The 26,384-nt window shown below is 35.9% G+C and overlaps 1 long non-coding RNA gene and 1 pseudogene across 3 annotated transcripts in view; one reads left to right on the top strand and one right to left on the bottom strand.

Moving 5' to 3' along the window:
- The window catches only part of LOC143683069 (rab GDP dissociation inhibitor beta pseudogene), a 28,584-nt pseudogene extending 25,488 nt beyond the window's left edge, over nt 1-3,096 (top strand). The window contains exon 2 of the transcript XR_013175403.1: nt 3,040-3,096. The product of XR_013175403.1 is annotated as a rab GDP dissociation inhibitor beta pseudogene (transcript). The remainder of the gene's footprint in view (nt 1-3,039) is intronic.
- A 4,114-nt stretch (nt 3,097-7,210) lies between these two features.
- On the bottom strand, nt 7,211-24,535 carry LOC143682374 (uncharacterized). 2 transcript variants are annotated; one of them, XR_013175103.1, is made up of 3 exons: nt 24,445-24,535; nt 23,695-23,858; nt 7,211-7,358 (listed from the first exon to the last, which is right to left on the bottom strand). It is a non-coding gene; the product is annotated as an uncharacterized LOC143682374 (long non-coding RNA). The 2 variants fall into 2 exon arrangements; XR_013175102.1 differs by lacking the exon at nt 7,211-7,358 and adding an exon at nt 10,536-10,824.
- Between the last annotated feature and the right edge of the window lie 1,849 nt (nt 24,536-26,384).

The raw sequence follows: 26,384 nt of genomic DNA, 5'->3' as shown, positions 1-26,384 counted from the left end.
TTATTTCTATAGTATCATATAATTTTAAGATTGAAATGGACTTAAAGACCATCTAGATATTTTCATTTTACACATAAAGAAGATGAGACAAACAGCATATAAGCAACTTGTCTTAAGTAGAAAGGTAAACAGAATTATTTAGGCCTGTCTAATTGATTTAGTCACCAATTGTTTTACTTGTCCTGTACCATCCAAACAGAGGGAGTGGGCCCAGTGTCATTTCCTTCCACTTATATACAGCTTGTAAGATTCAGAAACCAGCTCAGGGAGAATAAAGTTGGCAATATATATAAAAACAACATGTTAGCAATTATTCAGGCATGTGAGACTAAAAATCAACTTCAGTTTGCTTTCTTTCAAACTAAGGTAATTTTGAGGACCTTAATAAGTAGTTTTGTAGAGCTCTGTGAGCAATTCCAGAGTTTGGGGACATTTTCCTCTTTCTTTGTGGTACAGTACCTGTATAAATTAGCATGTTAAATGGCATAGTTTTGTTTAAAATCTACAGTGAAATTTTTTTCAATTTTTTTCAGCCATGAAACTAATGTTTTACTACTGCTAGAGTCACTTCTCTTTCCATATCAATTGGAATTTAATCTAAAACACCATTTCTATCCTGTCATGTCTCTTCTTTGAAAAGTCAGAAGCTCCCCATTACTCAAATAGAACCCAAATTTCCCCAGGCCACACCAATCCATGAAGCAAATGAGATGACATTGACATTTATAACTTGAATCTCGCCACCTCATGCCCTCCCGTGCATTACACAGGACCTACGCCCCTTGCTAAGCGCACACTCCACCCAAGTATTTCTAGGGGTCCCCAGAGGATGTTTCACTCTTGCTCAAAACAAGTTCACATCCACTGGGCACAGATGCTACCCTGCTCAACTGACTATTCTCCCCTGGCACCCCTCTTGCTTCCTGGGCCCTGCAGACAGGAGAAGCTCTCAGTTCCGTTGAACACCACAGAAAGCCAGTCATGTGGTTGTAAACCACAGTTTCATCCAAATTAGCCTGGCCCCATCATTTCAGCCTTGTCTCCTTATTCTCTTGCTAGGGACCACTGCTGCTTTTAAGGACATAGGTGTTCCTGCAGTACAAGCAGGAACCACAGGTGCTCAGAGACCACCACTGCTCCTTTGGAGAATGGCCTGTGCGAGGCACTCTATCCACATCCTGCAACTGCCACCAGCCCAAACTCTAAGCAGGAGTTTACAGGAAAGGGTGGCACCTTCGCAAGCCATATGGGTGATCAGTAGTACACTCTCCCCAATGGTTTATAATGCTTTTTTTTTTAATTTAATTTAATTGGGGGAGTAGGCAAGGGTTAGAATAAGGAAAATCATCTTGTTTTTATATCAGTAAAACTTTCTCATGAGACAAACCAAAGACTTCCATGGGTCCTGCTTCAAGAGTGCCATCTCGCTGGGAGGTACAATGCTGCCTCTGATGGGCAAGGTTCCTGCTGGTCAAGCCTATGGGTTGAGTTCTCCAAGATGCTCTTCAGTTTCCACTCCAATGTGTAAAACCCATGTCTGAATCTCACCTAGAGCCCAACTGAGACCCTGTTCTAGTTTGCTAGCTGCCAGAATGCAACACACCAGAGATGGATTGGCTTTTAATAAAAGGGGATTTATTTCATTAGTTCTTCAGAGGAAAGGCAGCTAACTTTCAACTAAGGTTCTTTCTTACATGGGAAGGCACAGGGTGATCTCTGCTGGCCTTCTCTCCAGGCCTCTGGGTTCCAACAACTTTCTCCGGGGTGATTCTCCAAAGGCCTGGGCTGAGCTGTGAGTGCCTAGATGAAGTATGCTGAGCTGCTTGGGCTGTGCTACATTGAGTCTCTCATTTAAGCACCAGCCAATTAAATCAAACGCCATTCATTGCAGCAGGCACACCTCCTAGCCGACTGCAGATGTAATCAACAACAGATGAGGTGCACGTACCATTGGTTCATGTCCACAGCAACAGAACTAGGCACCTTCACCTGGCCAAGTTGACACCTGAATCTAACTGCCACAGACCCTTTGTGCTGAGCAAAGCCCACATATTTGCCTAGCATCCATAACTTTGCTCAATCCCACTTGTTCAATCCCATGCCCCACTAATCTTCTATGTAACCCATTTCCATTTCCCAGATAATCATAATCAGTGGGGTCCAGTTGTCCCCCCAGATAAACTCTCTGAGTTTTATCTGAATCCAACTTGCCAATGGGTTTAACACTTCTTTGTAGTCTCCAAAATAAATTCACTCACATTAGGGCATTCATGACTCCTGTATTATGTATGGAAATTTCTTAGGGCTTGTAATGGAGGCAAGGTCAACTGCCAACCCCCAGCAAATTCCCTTCTCTCCTCTATTCCTCTCCTCTGATAACTGGGTCTCCTCTTTCTCACCATTCTTTGTTTAGCCAGGGCCATGGTAGGGGACTCCTTGTGTGCAAATGCAAGTGCACTGCCATAATACATTCTTATGCCAAACCTGTCAATCCTTTAAGGCTCGTGTCTTCATTTGCCAGGGCTGCTATGATAGATATCATAAACTGGTTGTCAACTTTATTTTCTTGCAGTTTTGGAGGTTAGAATTCCAAAGTCAAGGTATCAGTAGAGCATGTGTTCTCTGAATTCTGGTGGTGACTTGCCTTTATTCATCTCTGCCTCTGTCACATAGTGCTCTGTTTCTTCTGTCCGTTCAGTTCTGTCTCATCCTGTGGCTTCTAATTCTGTGTCAAAATTTCCTTTGTTTATGAGGACTCCAGTCATAGGATCAAGGCCTGCCCTGATTCAGTTTGGCTTCATCTTAATAAGATCCACAAAGATCTTATTTAGAAATAAGTTCACACCCAAGGACTAAGGGTTTGGACTTGAACATGTCTTGTGAGGGACATGATTCAATTTCCAACAATCCAAGTATTCTGTTTAAAGTATTCGCTATAACTCCAGCCTCCCTTCCTTTACTCTCAATAATAACTATAAGCTATATACTTAAATAATATTGCATAATGATTAAAATAGTGCCCCTTCATTTTTTTTGCAGTGTTGGTGGGGGGCAGTGCATAGTCTGGGAATCAAACCTGGTTCTCCTACATGGAAGGTAAGCATTCTACCACTGAACCACCAGTGCACCTACCCCTTCACTTTTGAACTTTGTTTATATCCTTTAATGGGCTCTCGCAATATTTTTCAGTATTGACCTAGTTTGTGGTTGAAGGACTAAGTGATGACAATTATTTTTTGAAAAAATTAAATATTAGCTCATAATTCAGCTATATTTTTGCATTTAAATATGTTCCTTAAAGTCAGAGAAAGAGTATTTTCAAAATCTTTACAGCCTCAGCCAAACACTCTATTCATTATCCACAGTCATTAGTAATATATTGGTCAGTAATATATTGGTAAATCAACTCCAAAAAAACAGAGGGTGTATTCAAATCTGATAGCCTATTTTTAATGGTAGTCAATTAATATGTATTGAATAATTACATTTCCCAGCCATTGTGGCAGGTGCTGGGATATAAAATTACTGTCACAGTCTATCCAAAAGCAGCCTTAATCTAGCAGAGAAGAGATCACAACCACAACTTGTCTGTAATAACTATGGCAAGAAAGATACTGAAAACAATGGCAAAAGCTGAGTTTAATATGCCATTTCATTAGAAGAGTACAAAAGAATATGATAGTGGAAACATGAAGGGGAACTTTGTAACACATTTTCGTTAATAATTTATTGATGATGAGTCCGGATCCTGAGAGGATGACAAAAGTGCCTCCTCTCAGCAAGTACAAAATGCCATCCTGTCTGCAGAAGCACCATCTCCATCCATATAGAGAAGCACCACCCACGGGCTCTGATAACTTCATAGTCTCCCTTGTACTTCTCTCCGCGTCTGTAACACTGCCAGCCCTAGACGATGACATGTTATTTCCTGTTCAATGTAGGCATCTCAGTCCTTAGAACTCTGAGGCAGAGCTTTTAGTTCATAGAGCTTGAGATATTTTTCCATATCACTTCTGACAATATAATATCACTAGCCTTTAGAAAAGATGATATAGGATACAGAGCTTGTTCTTTGGGATGCCTTTCTCCAAGGGCTTGCAGATCTTTCGTAAGCATGAATAATACTAGGAAGTAAGTGATAAATAAAATAGGTAAGTTTTGTTCATAAATACTCTTCCTAAACTGTAGAATCATAAAGAGAAGTCAAGAATAAAAGCAAATTATACGTTGAAAGTTTCTAGAAGTGGCGAAGGTGATGGAAAGAAAACAAAGAAAGAAAACAATAGGAAGCATGTACTGGAAAGAATAAATATGTTCCTTGATAAGCTGTGGGCATTCTTGAAAGCCTTAAAATGCTTCACTAATCTACAATTGAATACACACAGTTAACATCTGAGAACATTCACTTGGTAGGTTTTTAAAGAATAACTTTCAGCAAATAAATAAGAAGAGAAAAATTTTAAGAATAGGGTGGGCCACGGTGGCTCAGCTGGTAAGAATGCTTGCCTGCCAAGCCTGAGGACCCAGGTTCGATTCCCCGTGCCTGCCCATGTAAAAAATAAAAATAAATTTAAAAAAATTTAAGAATAGTTTTAAATGTCTTCCAAGAAAGGTGTCCTAAAATTGTTCATCTTAAGCCAGTCTTTCCTTCTATATATAGCTAATGCTTATTTTTATGCACCTATTATTCGGGTTTGAGTAAGCGGAAATTCAGATCTAGTTCCATTTGGGAGAAGACAAACTCTCTGTTGGTTCTCATTCCCTGGGGGGAAAGAATCTCATGCAGAATAATTCCAAACACATGAACAATCTCATTACCAGTAAAAATGAGAGCAGTGTTTCATCAGCTTTCAATTGTTTGAATATGTCATTAGTTTTGACACAATCTTAGAAAACATCTAATTCATCATCATATGCAAGGTTGAAATAATAATGATGAATTAATATTCCCTGAGTGTTACTCTGTGGCCATTTTTTTCAAAGATTATCATAAATCTGAATGTGATATTATTACTTAATTTTACAAAGGAAAAATGCATGCCTAAGGATGATATGTAAACTGGCCGAGGTGAAATAGATACAGGTGGTATATTTGGGCCTGGCTAGCTCCAAATTTCTTTACTTAAAAATGATCTCATGTTCAATTCCTGCCCATGCAAAAAAAAAAAAAAACTGACACCATATTTGACAGGCAACCTACAGCCACTGTTCGACTATTTCTGGTGACAGGAAGTTCATACTATATAAAAGATCAGATTGGAGAACAGTGATGAATATTAGGATTTTCTTTCTCTTACTAATTGTATATCTTTTTTTTTCCTTGAGTTACTTAGACTAATCTCTCACAAAATGATCTTTTACCATAACAACTCGTTGATGATATTTTTACAAAATCATATTTACTTTTTTTTCTTCCAGAAAGCTAATTTTTTCATTCGTCTTCCTGTGGCAAAATTCCAGACTTGCAAAATCATATCTGACTCTACTTTTAACATACTCGAGTTCATAAAAAAATCTCCCTTAAGTGTTCTGTTCAGATATGAGCACAGCCTTTCAAATGGCATCTGGACTATAGCAGAAGTAGGTGAAACTAATGCTTCCTTAATATGGAGTCTTCAAATCAATTAATGAAGCTAAGACTGCATTAGCTTTCTTGGAAAGGCATATGGTACCAATGGGTATCTTTTGAGATACGAAACCATCAAGTCTTTACATGTTTATATTTGTTAACTTAGGTTTCCTCCACTATTAATATTTTGAAACTCAGAGTAAATTTTTTTTATGTTTGGCTCCAATGTTATCGTGCTGTTTCAGTCTGTTAGAGTTTTAAATCTTGATTCTGCGACCAACATATTAGTAAGTACTTCTGACTTTGTGACATCCTTACTTTTAACAACCAAATCTTCTATAGCTTCAACCCAAGTTGGTAAAAATATTTACTGATACAGGGTTAACAATAATAAAAGTAATAAAACAACAACTGTTTTTATTAAAGGTAACATTCCTTGAGGGTTTTTATGTTCTAAGTGCTGTACTCTAATAGGATTTGTGTGTGATTTCACTTTGTTCACAAAACAGTTCTATGTAGTAGGCCCTATTATTGTCATAATTTAACAAATAAGCAAAGAAAGGCTTACGTGACTTGCCCAAGTCTATAGGATAGGAGTAGGAGAGCTGCTAATCAATGCCAATAATTGTACCCTTCAGGACAAGAACTGAAGCAATCCAGTATTAGGCACACTGAGTAGACAAAGCAATTGGATGGCCTTTATTAGAAGCCTCCTTCCAAATGCATACAGATCCAGTAAACAATCATGTGTGAGATGGTGTTGGCAACTGTGTTGGTTTGAACCTGTATGAACCCCAGAAAAGCATGTTCTTCAATCTAATCCATTACTCTGGGTGTGAACACATTGCAAGTAGGATCTTTGGATGAAGCTACTTCAGTCCAAGGGTGACCCACCTCGTTAAGATGGGACTTAATCCTGCTATTGGAGTCCTTTATAAATGGGATGAAGCGAGAGAGAGAAACCTGGAAGAGAAGGGCGAGACCAGCAGGCGTCACTGCGTGCTTTGCCATGTGGCAGAGGGGTCAAGAATTGCTGGAAGCCAATCTTTGGGAAGAATGGTTGCCTTGATGATGCCTTAATTTGGACATTTTTATGACTTCAAACTGTAAGCTAATAAATTCCCATTGTTTAAACCAGCTCATTTCATGGTGTCTGCTTTAAGCAGCCTAGCAAACTAAAGCGGTAACGTTATATCTTTTTCCTAGAAAGAAAAGAAAACCCAGGAGGAAATTTTGGACAGATGTTACATAAATTAATTTAACATTGAGAGAATATCAATTTTGCAGCCATAGAAACTGAGTCAATCTTAGTTAAGTACCCTTCTAATATCTTTGTTAGTGCTTTAAAGTAGTGATTTTCTTCCGCTATTGAATTACTAATAGCATCTCTACCACTATGTCAATAGGTTAGAGAATAGTAAAGAATGTTAATGAAGCTGAGATATTGTAATTAGACATACATAGTTATTTAGAAAAGGCCTTACAGTTTGATGGTGTGTGGGGAATATGATAAAAACTGTTGATTTTGCCAGCTCTTTTAGTAATTCAGCCAAAATGATATTGCTCCCTTGAATTTCATTTCTTTGACAGAGGTAAATCTATTCTAACTATGTACAAAGCTTATAAAACAAGGAAGGGAAAACCAAACAGTCAAACACTTAACAAAGGACATAAATGAGAAGCCAAGCCAGCTGGTGAAACAAAATGTGGATTCCTTGGTTTCCATCCAATTGTAGTTCTGCTTTGCTGCCTTAGGTCTGTAGTTATTGAATGGCCTCCAGCTGTCCATCTGAAATAGAGATGGGTGAGCCAGTTAACTCACCCCCAAATCATCCCAAACACAAATCCACAAATCGAATTAGAATTAAGCCTTTTTGGAAACTCAGGAAAAAAGTTAAGAATGGTGTTAAGATATGTAGTTCTAATTCCATGGCACTCTGTTTTCCTGATTCCCACTGGGGTGAGATGTGTTGAAACTCTGAAAGAAAGTATATTCATATGACACATTATTCACAGAACTCAGCAAGCCAAAATACAACTTTGGAAGATATCCAAATCAGAAGTGCTCTTAAAAAACTACCAGCCTCAAGTTTTTATAGCAAAATACAACTGGTTTTAAGTATTGCTCATCTTTGTTTATAATCTTACTAACTTTAGAAGTTAAATACTTTGTTTATTAAAGTGTAATAAGCATATTATTTCAGGATAAATCCAGACAAAGCACAGATATTTATTTTCTTCTATCTCTTGTGGTTTTCTATATTATTTTTATTGCTCCTTACTCCTGCCATGAGTGTATCCAGTAAACAAAAAAAGTGAATCAAAAATAGAAAGACCAAAAAAGATTCTAGGAAACAAGTTTTAAAATTGAAGGGAGACTTACTAATTAGTAAATTAAATTTATTCAATTTACAGACAAGAAAACTGAAGTCCTAAAAGGTCAAGTCTTAGTCAAGGTTACCCAAATTATCAAAGCCTAAGAAAATGCTTTTCCAGTCTTCTAGACCACAGACATTTCTGCTAACTTTAATGGATATTATTAATTTTCATTTCATGCCTTATATAATCTATGCATTTCTCATTTACTATTTATTTAGTGTCTTCTTTTCTTCCATAGATTATTTTATAGGTGATGCAAGTAGATTCTATTAGTAAAGTTGATTTCAACATTCACAGTATTTAAATGCATAGTTTTAACTAAAGCCTAGTTAATTGATTTTTTAAAATTATCTTACTATTTCTCCAAAATATAACTATTTATTGACATTTACTGTGATTTAACAATGGTATAATCCATTTATTCATCTTTGTGTTCTGCTTACTTCCAAAAATGATGTTAAAAAAAGCTGATGACATTAAAAACACAATTCAGAGTGGGAAACCAATAATGTGTGGGAGAGAATAGAAATTCCGAGTAGTAAAGAATGAATAGGGAATAGGGAAATATGCTTAAAGGAATCTTATTTGTTGGAGACTTTTGCAACAAAATTTTGATTTGAGCTTCTTCAGAGCCAAGGAGGCGCAAGAAATATGATGGTTTATAGCGCTCTCATTCAACAAAAAGAGAGCATATCTCCCCCCCCTTTTTTTTTGTCTTAGGAAATTCAGATCTAAAATACAGATTTTCTCGCTATTTTAATGATTTTTACCTTTTGATTTTATCTTTCTTAGCATAAGTTTCCTAAGCAGAATTATTCATATGAATATTAAGTAAAAGTTCATGAATAACACAGGGCATGGTATACTTGCTTTGTTATTTCATTGTTTGTCTTTATTTTAATTAAATTTTAATGTAGGTATATTTGCTCATGACCAATTGGTACAAGTTCTTAGATGAAAGTAATTGCATGATTTTAAGTCCAATTTTTGTATTTAATACAATAAAGGCAATTTTGTGGAGAGGCATGATAAGAAAATGTGGGTTTGCCACTTTCTGATGTCACACAATCATAATTAGAATATAGACAGCAAAAAATAAAATTGGATACAGAAGCATAAGTAAAATACATTTAAAGTTTTTCTGTGAACAAAAGACATTCTTTTCTGTCTGACCCTATTGCAAAAACTTTTGTCTGATCTTTAAATATAGGAAGAAACCTTTTCATTAAGAGCTGAATGCTTGCAACTTCATGTTTTAATGCATATTCAGTTCGATTATTTTATAAAGTGGGGGAAGGAATGTTCTTCTCAATCTTTGTACAATTCAAAAATATTCACACATTTTTTCAGGAGTTCAAAACCAATTATCATGAAACAAAGCAAAGGATTTTAAAGAAATTCTTTTAAAATGTTACATCAAAAGGAATTTATCCTTCTATGATCTGCGTTCTTCAAAATCCACTACAGTGAAAACAAACCTATTCCATCCCCTGAACCTTTATTCTGATTCCCTGCATTTGCTTTGGGAGTTCAGTTCTTTATTGGGGCAGGGCTAGGACGTTTTCTCTCTCTCAACATTCCCGTTCTTGCCCGCTCCATTTATTTCCACAACCTTAGAATTCAAGCTCCTCCTCACACCCAGCACTGCAGAATGCTCTCCCCAGGTTGCCAGTGCCATCTGACACAGGGGTCCTTCCTAAATCCCATGTGACTTTGACTGAAGAGGGTTTCTTAAGTTCCAATCCAGTCCTATTGGTTTCCATGACACTTCTTTCTCACTGCTCCTCTCCATCTCCTTTAATATCTTTCTTTGCTTCTGCTGATCATTACTGTTTTGGAAACTCACATTTCTATTCTCAACACCTGCAATTTTAGCTTAGCCACTTAGTAGTTTCATTAACTCCTATAGCTTTGACTTCCATCTCTAATTTCTGTTCAATGTAGAACTCCCTTCTTGACACACTGGTTTGTCCCAGTACCTGTTCTCAGCAGCTTAAAAGTTAATTCCATATGAGGGGAGCCCACACACAATGCATCCAAAAGGGAAATATAATCTCTCTTTTCCTCCAAAACTAGCACAACTTTCAGTTTCATTTCAGTCAGAAGGATTAGCATTATCAATCTCTTAATCAGAAAGTGCAGATCATATTCCTTTTTCATCTCATATAAAACTCATATAATATTGCCACATATTCTTATAAATCCAACAGAATAAGAAAAATTCTTACACTTAATCTAAAGGAAATCACCAAAGTTGAACCCAGAACTTAACTCTCAACTGTACTAGAGAATATGTTACTAACTTCAAACTGACCCTAACAGATGCTCACATGTCCTTTCATTTCAGGGGCGTCTCACTCATATTTCCTTAGAGAAAACTTTTTCTCTGTATGCGCTCTCATACTCTTCTTTTTACCCTATTTTTGGAGACTACTCTCAGATACTACTATATGGGGAAGATAAAATTATGTGCACCTAAAAGAGCAATAATCTCAACTTTCTCAGGCATCTCATCAGGATTTATTGATCAGTGTCTGGATTTTGGAATCAGACCAAATTATATACAATTGCTACCAGTTTTGGCAGTTTAAACATTTTTTTTAATAACCAAAAAGTATAGTCCTTTTCTTGGCATTTCTCTCATTTGAAATATCATATATTCTACCATATCTATTAGGAATACTTTTGACTATAAAAAATAGATAACCCAATTACAGAGGATTAAATAAATTAGGGTTTCCTTTTGCTACATAACAGGAAATCTGTAGATGATTACTTCCTGGGGCTGATTTAACAGCTCAAGGAAGTCACTCTGAGACTTCCAGTGTTCTCTTGGCCAGTTCCAGTTATCACATCTTCATTCCAGCAAGAAGAAGCTAAAAAGAAAAGGAATTGCACCTGAATCAGGAAAACAGCAGGTTTTCCAGGAAAATCATAGCTGTCTTTCACTTACATGTCATTATTCTTAACTGTGGTACATGAAACTCCAACTAAAAAGTTACTGGGAATGGAGATTGTCAGCCAACCGTGCCCATAACTTCCTTCTGTGTATCTAAACTGTACTCAATTTTCAAAACTTACCTAAAATCTCACTTTCCCCATGAGAACTTCTCCAGTGCTGCTGACCACATGAATCTCTAAATTCTTAGAAATTTTTGTTTCAATTATGCAATCCCATATAGTATATGACTAATATTTTCACACTGTAATAATTTCCAATTTTTATTTCCTCAGAAATTAAATGCATTAGATAGAGATCTAGGGAACTCCCATACCACAACAATTTTTAAATAATACATTTTCATTTTTATAGCTTTGTTTTATCATAGTGAGAGCTCATGAAGACTTATCTGAAACCTCTGTTTGCCAAAAAAATAGACTGTTTTACACATTTCATGTTTGTTTGTGGGAGATTAATGAAGATTAGGGGGTTAGTTGGTAACTAAATCACCTTTCCCAGTTCTTTCCTAGTTTTGTCCCTATTTTATAACCCTACCTGTTTTTGTTGGTGTGGCCTTCCCATTAAGATACACTTTTTCGAAAATTGCAGAAAGAGGTGAGGGTGATCCAAATATATCTGAATAATTGGAGGAAAAATTAGCAAATGGTCTGTTTTAGTTTGGTAGAGTTACTGGAATGCAATATACCAGAAATAGAGTGGCTTTTAAATAGGGGAATTTATTAAGTTGCAAGTTTACAGTTCCAACACCATGAAAATGTCCAAACTAAGACATTCAGTGAAAGAAATCTTGATTCAAGTAAGGTCAGTGGTTCAGCTGGAAAGGCAGATGGCAATGTCTGCTAATTGTCTCCTATCACTTCATAAGGTTTCCCCACGGGCATTTTCCTTTGGCATTTCCAAATGTCTCTGGCTGTGCAGGCCCTGTGGGCTCCAAGCTTTCTCCAAAATGATTCCCTCTTAAAGGGCCCCAGTAAGCAATCTACCTTGAATGGGCAGAGACACATCTCTATAGAAATAATAAAAAGGATCCCACCCAGCAATACAGAATGAGGATTGAAGCACTTGGCTTTTCTGGGATGCACAACAGATTCCTACAAACCCAGGGTCTTAGGGCTCATTACATGTTCCAAAATATTAACGAAAATTTGGGTAATTACAAATTCACATTGCACCCTTACAAGGTAAAGAAAGAATGCAAATCATTTTTTAAAGTTTTATGATGGAGCTTTTACAAATATACATGAAGGTAAACAAAGAATTACAATAAACCCTCATATTTTCATTATCCAGCCTCAAAAACAGTCAACAGATATTGAATCTGTTTTTACAGACACTTGTGCTATTTACCTTTTGCTGACGAGAACAGAAAAATTCACCCCAAAATGTAGTTACTTAGAACAACAATTTGGTATTTCGTAGTTTCTGTGAGTCAGAAATTAAGGAGCAGCATGAGTGGTTCTGGCTGAGTGTCACTCATGAGGTTACAGTTAATATGCTGGCTGGGGCTGCAGGCACACGAAGCACGACCGGGACTAAAGGACCCACTTCTGAGGTGGCCTCCGCCCATGGCTATTAGCAGGAGGCTGCAGTTCCTTACTGGTTGTTGGTGGGAGGCCTCAGTTATTTACTCATAGAGCAATCCCTGGGATGGCTGGTATGTCCTTGTCACATGGCTGCTGTCTTCTCCCAGAGCAAGAGAGACAAGAGAGCAAATCACAATGCCTTTTATAACGCAGCATTGGGAATCACAAACTGTCACTTCTACCTTATTCTATCTGTTAGAAGTGAGACAGCGAGTCACTAAGTTCAGTCCACACTCAGGGAGCGGGTAACTAAGCACCATCTTGTGAAGGGCGGCGTAGAAAAGAATTTTGGACGTAACTGAAATCCACTACATTATTTCCACCCACTTCCCTCACACCACTCCAAATTATTTTGAAGGAAATTCAAAAAAACACATCATTTCAGCTATAAATACTTGAGCATATGTCTCTAAAAGATAAAGACTTTGTAAAAGTAAAACCACAATGTCATTCTCACAACAACAACAAAAATTGGCAATAATTCCTTAATGTCATCAAATATCCAGTGTTCAGATTTCTTTAATTTGTTCGTAATTTATTTTGACAGTTGGTTTGGTTTGCTTGACTTGGAAACTAAAGCATGACCATCTGTTGAACTTATCACCTTCTTAAACAATGCCAAATCCTCCTCTGATCATCCAACTTGAAATATACTTATAAACATACTTATAACCAAAGATACAAGATGAGGTTCTTTATAAGTGGTCCCTTGAATGATATGCATCCAATGCAATGTTACTACATTGCTTATAGTTCTTTTTTATTAGAGACACTTGAAAAGTAAGGAAACAGATTTTCCTAGGTTACCTTTGAACCTGGAATTTGTGTTTCTGCTTTGGTTATATTCCTCATAAACCACAGGTGTACACTATCAGAGCAAGTAGAAACAGAAAAGAATATGATGGCAGTTAATTGTCCATAATCTATTTATCCCAAGGAGCGCTTATACATCTGTTATATATTTAGGTGTTTGTTGCTTCTAGTTTTTGTGGTATTTAAACAGAGAAACATCTATACCTAAAGAACCATAAAAAGGAAAAATGCTATCAAGGGGCTTTAAAGTGGCAGGACAAAGAAAGTACAGCTTTTTGTGTCTCGGAAATGAATGGCTCCATTCATTTCAATAGGGATTTTGTTTTATATGTGCTGTATTAGTTTTGGGCACTAAACACTTGACTTCATTTCAGAATGAATTACTTTGTTAAATGCTGGTATTTATACAGAATAGGTACTTTAACCGTTAATTTCTCTAGTAAGTACTTTTATCTTGTTATATGTTACATTTTATAGTGTTATTTTCTGTCCTTTCATTAATAAGCGTGTTTGTCTTTTTGTGATGTGTGCATGTGCAGAAATATTGGAGTGGCACCTAAAATCTAGTCTTTAACCTATTTTCAAGTATGTTTCTAAGTTAATTATGGCTTTTGATATTTTTTGCAACAGTGAATTTTTTTAAAAAAAGCAGTGATAGTTCATCATGCGTGAATGATATTCTGAAAGTAAAATGTTCAAAATAACAAAAGAAAATTGAATAGCTTAGTATATCATAGCTGTGCGTGGGAAATTTGGATTTAATTATATACTGATAATTAATACTTAAATTAGCGATTTACTTAGAAATATTTTTTTTAAATATCTTACACTTTTTGAGTAGGTGGTTGAGTATTTGTCCAGTCAATCACATGCCCGCTTTTTCATTAAAATACTAAATTTTTAATGTCATTATATTTTCACTATACATGTCTGGCATTTCATAAATACCCAGCTACTAAATTGCTACATTATTAATTAATAAATGAATTTGCAAGAGTTTCCTCACAAACTTTCTGTGGCTGAGTTTTCCTTGTTATTCAAAGAGCATAGTTACTAACAAACTCAAACTTCTCTTCAACTTTATTTCACAAGGCACAAGCATGTACATCAAGAAATGTACACAAACAAGACTCCTGTTTGCAACTGGCATTAAACTTTGAGAGCAGTTGACTTTGTTTTCCAGACCCAATTTTTAGTGCTTACTGTTAAGTTTTCATTCACTCTTTCTTTCTTTTCTTTTTTTTTTTTAATATCCAAGCCACCAGAGGATGATTTCCTTAAGAATGTTCTCTCAGGTATGTTCAGAATATTAATTAGGCCCATCTCTTTCTGTGGGATAATAACAATGTCCAACAGCTGAATGGAAGCTGTGACCTGTGAAAGAACTATTCACATGCCTTAGTCTGCCCTGGTGCATTCTTCAACCAGTGAACATGGACCTTTGTCACAGTCATCTTAAATGTTTCAACTGTGTGTTTCATGTTTAGTTCTTGCATTTCCAAACCATACAGCTTTTCTGCCTCTTTTGAGGGGAGACTTCCTTGCACTACTCATTTAAATGCTTCTGCCTTTATGACTATTTTACTGCCATACCTATGGGGCTTCTTTCGGTATGTGCCTGTAACTGAAGGGGATTTTAAAGGAATTAAATTTATCCAGACTAAATCTTCTGGGGGTTGCAAAGGCATCTTAAACAATTAGAAATAATTAAAAAGCATCTATTCAGACGGGATAAAAGGTAAATAGATTTCATTTAAATATAGTAGTTATTTGATAAAAGTTTTCCCATTTGCATGCTTTTTTAAGCCTCCTGTAAGTGAACAACTTTAACATAACAAAAGAAAGCTTGACTTTTGTCAGTTTTTATGATTTTTACTCATGAGCATCATTAACAAATTGCTACACTAAAAAAATTAATTATCTTTCATTTAGATGTTGGAATGAACACTGGATATAATAGCAAGAAAACAATACCTGAGTAAAACCTAGGGGTTTTTAAATCTTAAACTAATGTGGAACTGGTTGAAAGCTCTATGGTTATTCAACCTCTGATAATTTCTTATAAATTTTATTGATATTTATGTGTCTCAATTATTTGTTTTGTTTAATGCAAGGGTTAAATGCTTAATTGTGTTCTCAAGGTCCTCCTTAAATGGTTTCAAATTAGGACTTGTCTAATGAGTTTTCAGAAGAGATAGACTATGTTTTTATTCAAAATCAAATATTTATGAGCCCTGCTAGTGTATGAGTAAATGCAGTGATGCATGAACATACTCTTCTGTGTATTTATACATGTATATATATATATATATATATATATATATATATATATATATATCACACACACACACACAGATACACGGATTTTTATGAAAATAAATGTACTTAAGTTCTTTTCCTCAAGAAATGTACAGATTGGTAGATTAGGGAAACTAAATACATGATGTGATTTAAGGGGTCACCAAGGAAGACATCTAAAATCTAAAACCATCACTTGGTATTTTAGTGTTAAAGTTTCATTCTTTGGAATTTTAGTAAAACCATATTTTATTTTAAATAGGACCTGTTAACATGATTTGAAAAAAATGATAGCAAGATGTGCTGGTTTGAAAGGATGCATGTACCCTAGAAAAGATATGTTTTAATCAAAATCCCATTTCATAGAGGCAGAATAATCCCTATTCAATACTGCATGTAATCAGATCATCTCCCTGCAGATGTAACTAATCAAGGGGGTTGTTAAACTGGATTGGGGAGATGTGTCTCCACCCATTGGGTGGGTTTTGATTGGTTTGCTGGAGTCCTATAAAAGAGGAAACATTTTGGAGAATGAGAGATTGAGAGAGAGCAGAGAATGCTGCAGCATCATGAAGCAGAGACCAGCCAGCACTTTGGAGATGAAGAAGGAAAATGCCTCCTGGGGAGCTTCATGAAACCCGAGAAAGCCAGGAGAGAGAGCTAGCAGATGATGCATGTTCTCCATGTGCCCTTCTAGCCAAGAGAGGAACCCTGACTGTGTTCACCATGTGCCTTTCCAGATGAGAGAGAAACCCTGAACTTCATCAGCCTTCTTGAACGAAGGTATATCTCCCTGGATGCCTTTGATTGGACATTTCTGTAGACTTGTTTTAATTGGGACATTTTCTTGGCCTTAGAACTGTAACCTAGCAACTTATTAAATTCTCCTGTTAAAAATCCATTCCGTCCCTGGTATATTGCATTTCCGCAGCTAGCAAACTAGAACACAAGACTATGAAACAAACGTGATTCAGAATGATGTAGTGTGGGAGAGAGAAAAAGAAATGAAGGAGTATAGAAAGCATTGCAAAACTGTGGCAGCCCAAAGATACATTTTTTATTCCCCAGAGGCTAGCCAAACTCTGTCTTCTACAGTAATCAAAAATATGTGTAATAATTTTTGACCCACAAATAGCACCACTTTGATCAGAGCATGGTATGGTGTTCTTGAGCTTAACTTCTAGTTCAATTTAAGATTAAATCTGTTATAATCTCCTATAAGACACTCAACTTCACTCATCTGGAACTGCACACTTTACCTCTCCTCAGCCATTTTGCAAATATATCATAAGAAATAAGAAATGAGATATAAAATAGTATCTATAATCATGCTGGAGGAAAAACAAAAACTAAACTAAAAGTGGATTTGCTTTATAGTGATGATGGGTTGTGGACTATACAATCTTCATGTGCAGAAAAAAGCATATTACCTAAAAGTTTTCTGGGTTTGCAGGCAAGCAAAGTAATGCCTGAATCACGATGAACTGCAAAGAAGATAGGTTTTCTTCAGAAAGACCTGGGTTTTGAAAATGATTCTGCTAACACATCAGCTGAGGGAACTTCGCCTCACCAAGTATGAGTCTACGAAGAAGTTAATAATACATTCTTTCAGAAGTAGTTGTGAGAGTTAGGAGATAGCATAAATGTAATAATGCAATGTAATAAATATCTCAGGGAAACGAAACACTAAAATTTTCACATAATTAGTCTCATGTAATATTGCTAGACGACAAAATTGCTACCTTTTGAAATCTAGAAAATTAGCTCTCTTGTCAAGACATAATAAAGACGGAATAAAGAACTTTAATGAACAAAAATACTAGATAATAAAAAAGTCAAATAGGTAGTGCTTGGGCTGTATTTGGAAACTAAAAATTCCAGGCCTACCTCAGAATGCAAAGTCCTTATACTTTACCCTCAGACCTAGAGGTTGTATTTCTTTCCTGGGCTGGCACGGCAGAGTGTGACGTGCTCCCCTTTCCGTAATTCTCTGCGATCCATTTCTTGCGCTGACCTCAGTCCCTTACCTGATCCACACCAGATACACCCAACAAAACGCACTCAGAACATTCTCAGCCTTTCCCCAAGACAAGTAACACCCATCTCTTTATAACTTTTGGCCCCAATTCCTAGTAGTTCTTTTAGTTCACCAAAAAGCTTTTTAATAGTTCTAAAATTAATATATTATAATCCAACTCAATAGTTTAGTTTTACATTCATAAGCACTCCAGGCATGTCTTCTTATTTTCATTAATGGAAAAAGCACTTAAATCTTATTACACACTGACATTCTATAATTTCTTCTAGAGGTTTTTAAAAAAGATTTATTGTATATTAAAATAGAGACTCTGACTATGCTATAATTTTTTAAAAATAATTTTAGTATAATGCTTAGTTAGGAGGGAGCATTAAAATATAAATAAAATAAGTACCAAAATTTAAATAAAAATAAATGCTAAAATTTAAATATTAACATTCGATAATAGGCCAAAATAAATAAAATCCAAAAAAAACTTTTTAGAAAATCATGAGTACATAATTTCATGGAAGCAACAAAAAAGAAAATATGCCATGCTCAGGATTTTGATTTGGTTGAGATTTTGAAGCATCAGTTTACAAATGAGATGCCAAATAATTAAATTACTAAAATTATTGTTTCCCAAATTTTACCTCATTGTAAATGGGCAAAAATCATGATGTCAAATAAAAAGAATATGCAGCTACTGGAAGAGGTGACTTAAAGAATGTTTGAGAGCTGGACACAGAAAAGGTAACTATTAGTATTAGTTTAGCTAGAGAATATTAGTTTACTGTCACTGGTTCCCAGTACTACTAAATAAATGGCTTTTTTATGCCTGTGACTTAGGAAGGCTTACTCTTAACTAAAATAATAAAATATATTTTTAATCTAGAAGTTTCCTTCCGGAGACCTAAATGTGTATGCCAGTTTGAAATTATTATGTACCCCAGAAACACCATGTTTTAATCCTCACCCACTCTTGTGAAGGCAGCCATCTCTCTCAATTCTGATTCAATCCTCTAGGGTAGAACTTTTGATTAGATTGGCTCCAGGGAGATATCTCCACAATCGTGCGTGTGATCTTTTGATTAGATGGAGATGTGACTCTACCCATTCAAGGTGGGTCTTGATTAGTTTGCTGGAGTCCTTTAAAAGGGGAAATATTTTGAAGAAATCTCAGATGCAGATGCTTGGATAGCAATTGCTTCAGAGTGATAGAATTACGGATGTTTGGAGATACTTAGAGTGCCAACAGAAAGAACACATGCCCAGACCTGGGCATATCCCAGTAGATATCACCATGTGCCTTCCCATGAGATACTAAGCAAGACAGAACCCAGATTTGTGTTCCAGAGGAGCTAAGTGAAGGCCCACAGATGCTTAGAGAGGACATCACTGTCATCAGAAGCTGGAAACAATGGAACTGGGAACAAGGACCAGCAGATGCCAGCCACGTGCCTGCCCAGCTGACAGAAGTGGTCTGGACCCATTGCCCTTTCTTGAATTAACGTATCTTTTCTGGATGCCTTAGTTTGGACATATTTATGACCTTAGAATTGTTGATTGCAACTTTTTAAATTCCCTTTTTAGATGCCCTTCCATTTCTAGTATATTGCATTGGGGTCTACAAATTTAGTAGGCCAAGCCCTTGATCTTGGGGCTTGCCCTTAAGGTTATTCCTGCAAAGGATAAGCTAAACCTATTCAAATTATGCCTAAGAGTCACCCCCAGAGAATCTCTTTTGTTGCTCAATTGTGACCTCTCTCTCTAAACCAATTAGGCATGTAAACCCACTGCCCTCCCCCCACATGACCCCCGAGGTATAAATCTCTGTGCATTGTGGGACATGACTCTTAAGGATGAGCCAGGACCCAGCATCATGGAATTGAGAACCTTCTTGACTAAAATGGGGAAGAGAAATGAAACAATATAAAATTTCAGTGATTGAGAGATTTTAAATGGAGTCAAGAAGTCACTCTGGAGGTTATTCTTATGCATTAAATAGAAGCCCTCTTAGGTTTTCAATGTATTAGAATAGCAGGGGGAAGTATTTGAAACTGTTGAACTATAATTGAGTAGCCTTAATTCTTGAAGCTTTTATAGTGTGACCATGTGACTGTGAAAACCTTATGGCTAACACTCCCTTTACCCAATGTATGGAAAGATGAGTAAAAATAATAAGGACAAAAATAAATAAATACTTGGGGGGATAAAGGGTATGGAATGTTTTCTGTATTCTTTTTCTTCTTTTTAATTTTTTGGAGTAATGAAAATGTTCAAAACTTGGTTTATGATGATACTGTGAACCATTGATTATATATGTTGAATGACGATATGGTATGTGAATATAAGTCAATAAAATTGCATGAAAAAAAAGATAAATTGGGGAGAATTTTCCAAAAATTGACAAAACATTAAGTCACAGGTTTGAGAGCCTCACAAATTACAGACTGACTAAAATATACAAACATGCATATGCACACCCAAATACATCCCTACACACACACGGATGCATCTAGACAATTATATTAAATCTGCTGGAAATCACTGACAAAGGAAAATATCCCAAATAGCCAAAGGAGAAGAAAAGAGACATAATACCAACAAGGAGCAACAATTTGTCAGACAGACAGCTGACTTCTCAACAAAACAAAAGAAGTCAGAAGATAATAAAATATTTTAAAGTACTGAACGAATATATCTGCCTAGCTAGAATTCTATTTTGACAGAAAGTATTCCTCAAAAATATATACAAAGACATTTTCAGAAAAATAAAAATGAAAGCATTCATCGCATCAGAACTTCGCCAAAGGTAGTTCTAGAAACAGCATTTCTAGAACTTCTATCCAGAAGCAACTCGGATATGCAGAATGGAAAAATGAAAAAACAAGAAAATTATGCATGGGTCTAAATGACTATTGACTATACAAAACAATGGAAATAGTGCCTAAAATATATAAAGCCTTTAAAGAATGTTAAATGAAGTGAAATCAATAGCATGCAAATTGTGACGAGAGTAAATGGAATAAAAATATTAGAAGATTTTGGCATCAGAAAGGTATAAAAATGCTGCATTTCACTAGGCTTTACTAAATCAACGATGAATGCTATAATCCTAGGTAAATACTAACATTGCATAAGTAGTGCATTTCTTACAATTTAATAAGGAGAAATGGAATAACAAGACATTTAGTAAAATGAAAATAATGTAAGAAATAACAAAGGAGAGAACAAATACAGAACAAATAATAAAATAATAGATTTAAGTCCAAATATAATAGCAACTGCATTAGAGTGTAAATGAACTAAACTTTCTCCTTCCAAGACAGAGATTGGCATACAGGATTAAAAATAAAATGAGTAAAAATAGCGGCAGTGAACACATTCAGGGCACAGTTTTGGTTCCTAAATACCATTGTACAGTAAAAGGAACCAATGCTCCTTAGAGAAATGCCTGACTGGGTAAGGGAAAATATAAAATGAGCCTGGAGCAGCTTGTAGTGCCAGAGTACAAGGGAGTGCTGAAAAAAAAACAAAGAAGGGACATGTCAAAGGGACAAAGGGTCCAATTGGAAAGAGTTCCCAGTGGTTAAAGCCAAAACAATCTGAGCAACAAATTAAATAATAATATTGAGTTACACCTACAAATATAAAATAAATTTGCATGAGTTCGTACTGATAAAAATGAATGAATGAATGAATAAATAAATAACTGGGAAGATAAAATTACTTGTCCTTACAAAAGAATTCCAATAATTCTTGTAGGTACTCCCTTCTTTGACATGTGAAGCTTAATTCAAACAAATACAGACACCCATAGACATATATATATATGCATACTATTTATACCAAAAATAATACTTAAATTGAAATGTTGAAAGATTTATTTTTAATACTTTCCAAAGAGGTCCACTATCACCATTTCTATTTAATGTTGCACTAGAGGTCTTAGCCACTCACATAATACAAGATAAAGAAAGAAGGAAATATAATCATTGGAGAAGAAGAAATAAAACTAACATTATTTTCAGACCATATATTTGAACATGCGGAGAATCCAACTGAGTCTACAGATACATTATTATAAGTGCTAAATGACTTTAATACTTCATCGGTAGCAAATTTTTAAAAATCATTTTTTTCTATATAGCAGCATCAAATAGAAAATTAAATAGAAAGATACAATTTCCACTAGTACCAAAGTGATAAAATACTTACAAAAATGATTTTAAAAAAAGATGTATGAGTTCTACAAAAAAACTACAAAACTGAGTAAAATTCAAGAAAACCAAAATAATTAAAAGATATGTCATATTCTTGAGTTAAAAGAAATACTATTTTAAACATGCTGTGCCAGTTTGAATCTATTGTGGACCCCAGAAAAGCCAAGTTCTTGAATCCTCATTCAATATTGCTGGGTGGGAGCTTTCCAATTTATCCATGGAGACATGACCCACACAATTGTACATGGTAACTTTTGATTAAATGGTTTCCATGGAAGAGTGTCCCCACCCATTCAAGGTGTGGTTGCTTACTGGAGCCTTTAAGAGTGAATCATTTAGGAAAAAACTTTAGTGCTTACAGAAGCCACAGAGCCTAGAAAAATGACAGAAACAAGAGAAATAACAGAAGCTTCGGAGCTGACAGACTCTTCACAGCAGAGCTGACACACATGCAGACACATGAAGAACAGAGACACGGATGTCTGGAGTTGCTTGGCACCCAACAGATGTCACCATGAGATTTTAAGCCAGCCAGAACCTAGAGAGGCAGATGCCAACCATGTAATTGCTTCCTGACAAAGATGTTCCTCACCAATGGACCTTCCCTGAGTTAAGGTAACCTCTTGATGGTGCCTTAATTTGGGCATTTTCACTGCCTTAGAACTGTAAACTTGTAACTTATTAAATTCCCCTTTATGAAAGCTGTTCTAGTTCTAGTATATCACATTCCAGCAGCTAGCAAACTAACACAAATGCCTAGACTTCTCCCAAGTTCATCAATACGTTTATTGCAATGCCAATAGGCTTTACTTTTGTGTGGATGTTTATAAACGAATTTTAAAATATATATGAAATTTCAATGGTCCCCAAGTAGTTGATTCACCAGAAGGAAAATAAAGTGGGAGGACTTTCTCTATCATATAAAAATTCTTATGAAAGTACGGAATGGAGACAGTTGAGAACAGAAGAGAATAAAAAAGCCCAGAAACAGACTCTCATAAATATGGATCAAAGTCTACAACAAAGGCAGCTCTGCGAAGCACTGAAAAAGGAGAGATATTTCCCATAACCGATGTTGTAGGAATTGGAAACCCATATGGGAAAAAAAAGCCCAATGCCGAAAACTAGAGTGCAAAAGCAGTAACACACAATTTAACTATTCAGAGACCTTTCTGCTTACTACTATATTCTTAGTTGAGGATGCTAAATAAATGCACTCAATATAATGAGGTATTGAAATAAATTGTCAATTCCTGAATCTCAGTGGTGATGTTATATACTACTCTATGATAGAATTGTACATAAAGGCCAGGGATAACAAAGGACATATTAAACAGAACATTGGATTATGAATGAAAAGACCTGGGTGTAACCTCTTTCTCAATTAACAAAGTAATATGCCTTTCAAGAAATTACATAACTAGCTGGGTTTCAGATTCCATATCTATGAAAAAATGCAAAAGGACTAAATTATCTTTAAATTTCCTTTTAACTCTTGAGGTCTTGGAAAGCATAAGACTGTCCCTCAGTGAACCATCGTATGCAATTTCAGTAACTCTTGGTGATCAGATATAAAACCAACATCTTCTTTACCTTTCACTCCCATCAGCTTAGGCCCCAGACACATGAATTTCAAATTTCATATTGCAATACTCCCTTTGTGATCATGTGATTTTATATAATTACATGTCTGTCTCCTCACTAAACTGTAAATTCTTCAATAATTTGGACCCATTTCACTCATCTTTTTATCTTTTCCCTAACAGAGCATTATAACTAGCAAAGCATTGTTTTTTTGTCAGTGAAAGTACTTTCTTCTTCACTTTTCTTTAACAACTTTCACATACCTTTTCCATGCTATGCCACATCACTCTGCCTAGAGATAATTTGAGATGAATCAAAACTGCGGCTGTGGAATGGGTCCTGGATTAAATGCTGTATACATACTGTTGTGCATAAAGGTTATTCAAACCAAGTGTAAACAAATTCCACTTTCTTCATCCAACATGCACTTTGGAAAAAAATTTAAACATGCCAATTACTCATATGGTATTTTTTCTTTCCAATCATTTCACATTCTTTAGGATTTTGCAAAGTGCTATGTTTGCAAAAAATGACCTTATATAAGTTGTAATGATTGTGGAGAATGCCTCCTTCGGCTTTTTGATCACAAGTTAACAGATTTAATCAATTCTTTGTTACTATAATCTTTCTTTATTGGGCTAAATATTGAGGCCATTAAAATTTTTAGATTACTTCTCTGTCCATAGCCAAATGGCTTCCATGGTCAAAGCACAATGTAGTATAACTTTTGAAAAAATAAAGCAAATATAACATGATTGTGCCTTAAATAGAGGCACATACAAAGAGAAAGAGATAAAAATGAGATAATAGGAATTGAGACATAGAAGTCAGAAAATCATACTAAATTAAAAACCTGCTAGATAAACCTATGAATTGCTTTGAGGAGCAGAAAACCTCTGTTTAAGTAACTTTTAGTAAATGGAAACGAAAAGCTCTGATCTGTTATTTATGAGATTCCTTTTACTTAAGAATATAGGCTGAAGAGAGTAACATCTTTAGATTAAAGTACCTACCCTTTGTGAACCAGAGGCTTAATTATATATTTTTAATTCCAATCAATCACCTTGGACACATGATGAGTCTAAATCATTTTTGTAGGTACTGTAAGATGGAAAAGAAAAGAAAGGCTAGGACTAAACATATATTCAAAAACTTATTTAAGAAAGCATTGTGCTAAAACTAAATGTCAAAAGGCAGAAGGCATGAGGGAGGGTTGTGGATTCTTTGTGGACAAAAAAGAAATGTCTTTATATAGATTATGGTAGTGAAGGCATGCTTATTTACTTAGGTTGGATTGTATCATGTGAGAATAAAACTGCTTAAAAATGAACAGAGAGAAACAAGTGCAAGAGAAAATGTAGAGGAAGAGATGTACTTATACATTGCCCGTAGGGAAGCTGAGAGGGGCAGCCCCTTAGAGGGCATTGTGGTGGTCCCACAGGAGACTAGGGGGTAGGGTTGCCCTGTAATCCTGAAACCTGTTTCTCAGTATATACCTGGAGGAACTGAGTGGGGGGACATGAATGGACATTTGCACACTGGTGTTTCTGGCCACAGTGTTCACAATCCACAATAGATGGAGGTGGCCTAAGGGTGCAATGACTGAGGAATGGAAGGGGGAACTATGGTGTACTGAGTGATTACAAGAATGAATGATGTTGTGAAGTATGCAACTAGGTGTATGAGCCTTAAAGGCTGCATGTTGAATGAAGTGTCAGGAACAAAAAGACAAACATTATCATGCCTCAATCATATGGACTAATTACAATAGAAAAACTCAGTGAACCTAAGTTGAGAACATGTGTTTTCAGGTTAGGGCCTATTGTAAAAGGTCCTAGATTGTAAGCTCTTACAGTAGTCACATGTATTCAGGGTTTGTAATTGTTATTTCTAAATTCTGAGATACTGAGCTGATTGTTTGTAACCTGGTCATTCCCAGAAACTTCAGGTATTTATGTGACACCTGAGACTCAGAGTTAGAGCTCTGAAGTTATGAAAGTCAGCACTACCCCAGACAGGAACTATTTAAAAAGTTGAAAAAGGGATCAGACTTTGACTAGTGATATGAATGAAGCTGATCCGGATAGGACTGGGGTAGGTCAGAAGACAGGGTACAGGATGATATCATCCATATTTTAAAACTTCAACTTCTGTGTATGACCAAAGAGAGAGAGAGAGAGATGATTATTTGGTACAAAATTTATATTTTGGATAGCACACTACCTAATTTAGCTTGTATGGTCAGTTTAATTGAATGCCATAAGTACATGGAATTTTGAATAGGATGTGAGATCTTGTTGAGTTGTCCAGGTTAGTGTGATGTCCCTATATGTCCCAGAGTAATTTGGGCAGTGAATAAAGAAGCTTTTCAAAGTCCTCTTGGGAGACTGGGGAGAACATATTCAACTTCCCCATTTGGAGAATTCCTCATATTCTCACCAGCGGTTGGGCATAACCAAGTCAATAGGCTGAACCCTTGATCTTGGGGTTCACCCCTCTGAAACTTAAAGAACAGGCTAAACCAACTTATGACTATCCTTAAGTGTCACCTCCAGAGACCCTCTTTTGTTGCTCAGATGTGGCTTCTCAAGCCAACTTGGCAGGGAAACTCACTGCCCTCCCCCCTACATGGGACATAATACCCACGGGCGCAAATCTCCCTGGCAATGTGGACAGAAACCCTAAGATGAGCCGGGACTTGGCATCATGGGATTGAGAAAATCTCTTGACCAAAAGGGGGAAGAGAGAAATGAGGTAAAATAAAGTTTCAGTGGCTGAGAGATTTCAGAGTTGAGAGTTTATCCTAGAGGTTATTCTTACACATTATATGAGATATCCCTTTTTAGTTTATGGTATATTAGGGTAGGTGGAGGTAAGTCCCTGAAACTGTTGAGCTGTGTTCCAGTAGACTTAATTCTTGAAGACAATTGTATAATGATATAGCTTTTATAAT

Source organism: Tamandua tetradactyla, chromosome 5, assembly GCF_023851605.1.
Source record: "Tamandua tetradactyla isolate mTamTet1 chromosome 5, mTamTet1.pri, whole genome shotgun sequence".
NCBI classification, from domain to species: Eukaryota; Metazoa; Chordata; class Mammalia; order Pilosa; family Myrmecophagidae; genus Tamandua; species Tamandua tetradactyla.
Note: the sequence above shows the minus strand (reverse complement) of the source record. Positions and strands in the feature narration are given on the sequence as shown.